The sequence below is a fragment of the Colobus angolensis genome, unplaced genomic scaffold (assembly GCF_000951035.1).
Source record: "Colobus angolensis palliatus isolate OR3802 unplaced genomic scaffold, Cang.pa_1.0 Scaffold114, whole genome shotgun sequence".
Classification (NCBI taxonomy): Eukaryota; Metazoa; Chordata; class Mammalia; order Primates; family Cercopithecidae; genus Colobus; species Colobus angolensis.
In genome coordinates, this window is record NW_012112475.1 from 3,791,226 (window position 1) to 3,798,225 (window position 7,000).

Below are 7,000 nucleotides of genomic sequence, written 5' to 3' on the forward strand. Positions count from 1 at the left end.
GATGGTCTCGATCTCCTGACCTCGTGATCCGCCCGTCTCGGCCTCCCAAAGTGCTGGGATTACAGGCTTGAGCCACCGCGCCCGGCCAGAATATCCCTATTCTAAAGGATTTCCTAATTCTGACGAATTTGGACAGCTCCTGCAATTGCCAAGTGTAAGTGGCCTGAAAAGTTCACACTTAGATTATTGACTTTATTTTTGGCTGCCACACTGTAAAAGAAATTAGAATTAGAGCACAGATACAGAAGCTATCATAATGAAAGTCCTGAGAAAAATTCCTTTAAGAAACACACACACGTAAGTCAGAAATTCAGTGGGAATACCACTGGACCTTGCATTTTAAGAGTTGGGAAGGAAAGAGTTAACATTAGTCCTGAAATCAATTCTCTCCCTTTAACAGGGGATACTTCTGGAAGGAAAGAAAAAAAAAAAAAAACTTGACTCTGACTCTGTCAGATCTCCTTATAACATGCTAATAAGAGACCTCCTGGCAAACACACTAATGACATTCACTAGCAGAGGGGTCTTTATCTAGCAGAATGCATCTGCTCAGTCCTCAATTGCTTCTGGTAAACAAACTTAGAGTCTATGAATTTACAGGGCATGGCTCCTTGAAAAATGTCATGTGTTTGTAATGCTAAGTCATTGCCAGCGAATAAAATGGAGATGTTTCTAACTAAAATAGCCCCTCTGGGTAGCTGATGGGCACCCATGCATCACAGACATCACTTAGAGATCTTTCATGTTAAACCTATCCCATGGCTTATTCTCATGAGGCAAGAAAGGACCCGGGACATCCCAGACTTTTGCATATTTACCTGTGCTTCATAATTACCTGTATCCTTGAAATTATTACTAAAGCTTAATGCTGGGAAAGATCTCTGATTCCCCTGATTCTGATTTGGCAAGCCAATCAATCTTTTGTATTAATCAGGAAAGAAAGCAAATATTTCTATACAAATACACCCATCTCAAAACTTTTCAAAAAAGATGTTTTCCATACATAAAAATATCTTGACTTTTTCTGATTATGAGGTTACATACAGTCATTTTGTAACACTCAGACAAAACAGAAAACTTTATGGAAGATAAAATAAGAATCACAAAATCTTTCCCAAAGAGAAAGACTGTTAAATTTTTTCATATATCCTTCCAGAGAATACACAATTTATATGCACATCTATTTTACAAGTATACGTATATAACAAAGACTAGCTTATACTACCCATACTTTCCTATAATTTTTCTTTTCTACCTAAGATGTCACTGACAGTCTTTTGTATAATAAGGATAGTCCTCAATTATCATCATTGTTTAAATGGAATTCTAATGTGTTAAGTGCCATAAATTAGCAAATTCTCTATTGATAGACATTTAGCTTTTCACATTCTCACTATGAGTAATGCTAAGAAGGCAATATAGTTCTTGCACTTTCATGAACATATTCTTTTATGCCATGTACATTATTTCTGGGTCAAAGGGCAAGCAGAGTTTCATTTAATTTTGTTTTAGACATGGGCTATATATTGAGAAATTGCTCTCCCGGGAGCAGTACACAGTTGTTCTTATGCTGTCTCACCCATGCCAGTAGTAGCTAGAAAATGCATTTTCAGAGACTGGTGCTAGTTTTCTGTGCATTCTGTGAGTGCTCAATTTAAGCAATAGGCACTTAGTGTAACAAAATCTATTCACCTTAATAGCAGAGATTTCTACTTTATCCCTGGCTCACTGCCCGACTTTTGATCTCAGATATCTAAGTCCAATAAATGTTGTAGCTCCAGGCAAGTGACACAGGTAGCTTTGTCCCCATCCACTCTACCCAGTTACATTCTCTTAAGGCATGTTCTCATCCTTCAAGCATGAAGTTCTTGCCTCTGGCTTTTGTTTCTCTCTTGTTCCTGGCTTCAGTGACCTTGAGTACCCATATTGAGAAAGAAATGATAGAGGGGAGGGGAGATGGAAAAAAGAATTAAATATATCTATTTTTAAAAAGAAAGACAATTTTAGAATGGACACGTCTAGAAGGAGGAGGAAACAGAGGAAGGGGACAGGTATAAAAGCTGGACTTCTCTGAATATGCTCTGCTTCGAAGGTTTGACTTTGGAACCATCTAAATATTTTATCTAACACAAAAATATCAAAACTTAAATGGCAATCCCAAAAATCTAAAAGGAATAGAAATCAAATTAGCCTGTGTAATAAATGGGTTGTATAACCACACAAAGGACTATTTGAAATGACTTTCAAAGAGTAATTTGAGAATACTTCCTTATTGGAATATACCCTAAAAACAGAAGAATTGCAAAATGTTTTTAATGTTTTCAGTAATCATATTGAGATTTTAATACATATATCGTGGGATAAAGGAAATGGATGGTGGTGTCACTGATAGAGATAAGAAATAAAAGTTTAGGTAAAAATTCTGTAATCCTAAATTTGAATTGGAATCTTATATTTTATTTTTAAAATACCTTTTTTCTACCCCTGTCCACTGAAAAGCCCTAGAAATATTGACCAACCTAGTAGAAATGATTCCCCTCTCACCCTGGATATTATCTATAAATATAATTTCCCAAAGTCTTATTGAAGAAATTGCTGTTTCTGAGCTTGAAGCAACTATACAAATGTACCTGGAAGATTTTACCATACTGGAAAAAAGCAACTTGCCAAAGACTGCTGAAGTCATGTCAAAAAAACAAAGAAGTCAACTTGAATAGGCTTTCTCTTGGCAAAGATGGGAAAATGTGAACCTTGATAAATAATTGCAAGCATTATTCACAGTAACCAAGACATGTAATCAACCTAGGTGTCTATGGATGGATAAATATGTAAAGAAAATGTGATATACACAATGAAATATTATTCAGCCTTTAAAAAGAAGGAAATTCTGCCATTTGTGACAACACGGATGAACCTGGAGGACATTATGCTAAGTGAAATAAGCCAGACACAGACAGGCAGATACTGCATGATCTCACCTGTGTGTGGAATCTTAAAATGTCAGACTCATGGACACAAAGAGTAGGATGGTGGTTGCCAAGGGAGTTGAGGGAAATGAAGAAGTACTAGTCAAAGGGTACAAAGTTTCTGTTATGCAGGGTGAGTAAGTTCAGGAGTTTAATGCATAGCATGGGAACTACAGTTGATAATACTCTGTTGGATACTTGAAATTTGCTAAGAGTAGATCTTAACTATTCCTACCACAAAAAAAAAAAATGGTGACTATGAGAGGTAATGAATATGTTAATTAGCTTGATAGTGGTAATCATGTCACAATGTATATGCCTATCAAAACATCACATTGTATATCTTAAATATGTACAATTATTATTTGTCAATTATATCTCAATAAAGCCAGAACATAAAAAATAAAATAACTACAATTAATTGAAACATGTCAAACATATCCAAAACTGATAAAGAAAGGTAAAGAATTTGGCCTGGCACAGTGGCTCACACCTACAGTCTCAGCACTTTGGGATGCCAAGGCGGGCGCATCACCTGAGGTCAGGAGTTTGAGACCAGCCTGGCCAATATAGCAAAACCCCATCTCTACTAAAAATACAAAAATTAGCCAGGCATGGTAGTCCCAGCTACTACTCAGGAGGCTGAGATAGAGAATCACTTGAACTTGAACCCAGAGGTGGAGGTTGCAGTGAGCCAAGATCACACCACTGTACTCCAGCCTGGGTGACAAAGTGAGACTCTGTCTCAAAAAAAAAAAAAAAAAATGGAGAGAAAGAAAGAAAAGCGAAGAATTTATCCTGGCTTTTCTGTAAAAACTGCACCTCAGAAGAACCAAATTATTGATAAGGAATTTTACTCTTTAGAAATATTTCCAGCTAATAAATGAAGGAATAATAGCATTGAAACAAATCGCCATTTTGTAATCTCAGGTGAATTTACGGATCTAGGCAATGATCATTAATGGCTGAGAAAATCACAACAAAAGAACAATTAGACATTTGTGCCTCCTGATAGAAGTATGCAATATCACCTTCAAAGCTGTTTTGCCAAAAAAGAAAAAAAAAAATCAAACCCAAATCTAATCAAGGCTCTCACTCTAACTCACATGCTCTAGGATATACCAAGGACAAAGGAAGATCATGAAATACCACCATGGGGATTCAGTCAGCAAATTCTGAAATGCAACATTATCCTTCACCCTGCTTGGCCTAAAAGTACAAAATAACGTGAGGAAAAATTAGTTTCCAGAGCCAGTTATATTTTGAAAAATCATCAGAAAAGTGAGAATCAAGGATAGAATTTCTAGAAAGTTCCTTCCCCTAAAGCCTTCACACTTGCCTCAGTGTATATACGTGGTTATACCTCTGCTTGTCCCACTGACGGGCTGCCAGTCATTAAATTCAAGCACCAAGAGACAAACTCTTGAAAAAAAAAAGACAGTCTAGGAGAAAGCAACATGATTTTTCATGTATTTTAACTTGGTTTTTCTCATAAAATGGTTTCTGAATGTTTCTTAGCTTTCAATGGGCAATAAATAACTTTTAGGGAAATAGATTTGAGCCAATCTGAGAAAGAGTTTGAGATGAAGAGAAGGTTTTGCTGTCTATGAGGAGTGCATTAGGATAGAATCTCTTCAGGAAAAGGTCACCTGTGTTGACTGCCTTTATGAGGTGACATTTAAATTAAAGTACTTGTTCAGTTTTCATTGAAAGACATTAAAAGACATCGCCAAAAAAAAATCTTTGGGAATGTGAGAAACTTTACTGCACAAATGATCATGATTTGTCAAATAAGATAAAAAAAAAACACAACACACACACAAAAATGAAAAAACAGATGAAGGGGTAACATAAATTAAGAAACTCAAAAGACATATCTACCAATTACAATTTATGGATCATATCCATAAATTGTAAATTTTTTCAAAACTTGAAAAGATATACATTTGGGAAAAATATACATTTGGGAAAATATACATTTGGGAAAAAATGCTGACTTCATATTTTATAATATGAAGCCATATTATAAAATATAATATGAAGGAAAATTAATATTTTATCAGATATGATCATGGTTTTAAGGATGTGTTTTTTGTTTGTTTGTTTGTTTTTTGAGACAGAGTCTCATTCTGTTGCCCAGACTAGACTGCAGTGGCGCAATCTCGGCTCACTGCAACCTCTGCCTCTCGGGTTCAAGCGATTCTCATGCCTCAGCCTCTTGAGTAGCTGGGATTACAGGCATGCACCACCATACCTGGCTGATATTTGTATTTTTTTATTAGTAGAGATGGGCTTTTACCATGTTGATCAGGCTGGTCTGGAAGGTCTGGCCTCAATTGATCCACCTGCCTCAGCCTCCCAAAGTGCTAGGATTATAGGCATGAGCCACCACGCCCAGGCTAAGAATGTGTTTTTTAACTGTATATATTTAAAGTATACAATATGATGTGTGTGTGTGTGTGTGTATATATATATATATATATAGTGAAATAATTTCTATAGTCATGAAAATTAGCATATCCATCATCTCACAGCTACAATTTTTATGTATGTGTGGCAAGAGCACCTAAAAGCTACTCTTAGCAAAAATCCTGAATACAATATATTATTCACTATTGTACATTAGACCTCTAGACTTGTTTCTCTTACATATCTGCAACTTTGTGTCCTTTGATCTACATTTCCCCATTTCCTACCCCTCCACCTCACCCCAGTAGTAACCACTTTATTCTCCATCTCTGCATTCAACATTTTTTTCTATTTTTTTAATTCTGCATATAAGTGAGATCATGCAGCACTTCTCTTTCTGTGTCTGGTTTATTTCACTTAGTACAATGTCCCCTAGGTTCACTCACGTTGCCCCATATGGCAGATCTCCTTCATTTTTAGGGCTGAAAAATATTCCATTGTATATATACCATAGTTTCTTTGCCCATTTATCCTACAATGAATACTTCAGTTGTTTCCTTCAATGAATACTTCAGTTGTTTCCATACCTTGGCTATTGTGAATAATGCTACAATGCACATAGGAGTATAGACATTTTATGAGGTGATGATTTCATTTCCTCTAGGTATATACCCAGAAGTGGAATTGCTGGGTCATATGGTAGTTCTATTTTTAATTTACTTAGGAACCTTCATACTGTTTTCCATAATGGCTCCACCAATCTACATTCCACCAAAACAGTATTCAGGTTCCTTAAGGGTATATTTTTCAAAAGGGTCATATCACCTAGAGATATTCATTAAAATATGTACAAAAGAAATCTTATAATATCAGGGATTTGCTTCAAAGGAGGGGAAATCCAAGAAGGGGAAAGTAAATTGGGTTGTATAAGAAACTAGATTGGCCATGAGTTAATGTTGAATTTGGATGATGAATACATGGGGGCTCATTATGTCATTGCTTGACTTTTATATACATTTAAATTGTTCAATAGTATGCATTAGTCCATTCTCACACTACTATAAAGACATACCTGAAACTGGATAATTTATAAAGGAAAGAGGTTTAATTGTCTCACAGTTCTGCAGGGCTGGAGAGGCCTCAGGAAACTTACAATCATGGTGGAAGGGGAAGCAAACACATCCTTCTTCACATGGTGGCAGCAAGGAAAAATGCAGCACAAAAGGGGGAAAAGCCCCTTATAAAACCATCAGATCTTGTGACAACTCACACACTATCATGAGAACAGGATGGGGAAACCACTCCGTGATTCAATTATCTCCACCTGGTCCCTCCCACAAAACATGGGGATTATGGGAACTACAATTCAAGATGAGATTTGGATGGTGACACAGCAAAATCATATCAAGTAATAAGTTGAAAATATCCTTTATATAAATAATGATAACACTGCATGGAAATAAAGAAAAATCTTTAGGATGCAGCCTAACTGCTATTTACGATTTTTTAAATCCTAGATTAAATGCATCTTTTTATAAATGGAAATAATTAATGAAGAACTGAGATGAAATCAAAATAGCAAACCATGCACACACACACACACACACACACACACACACACACAC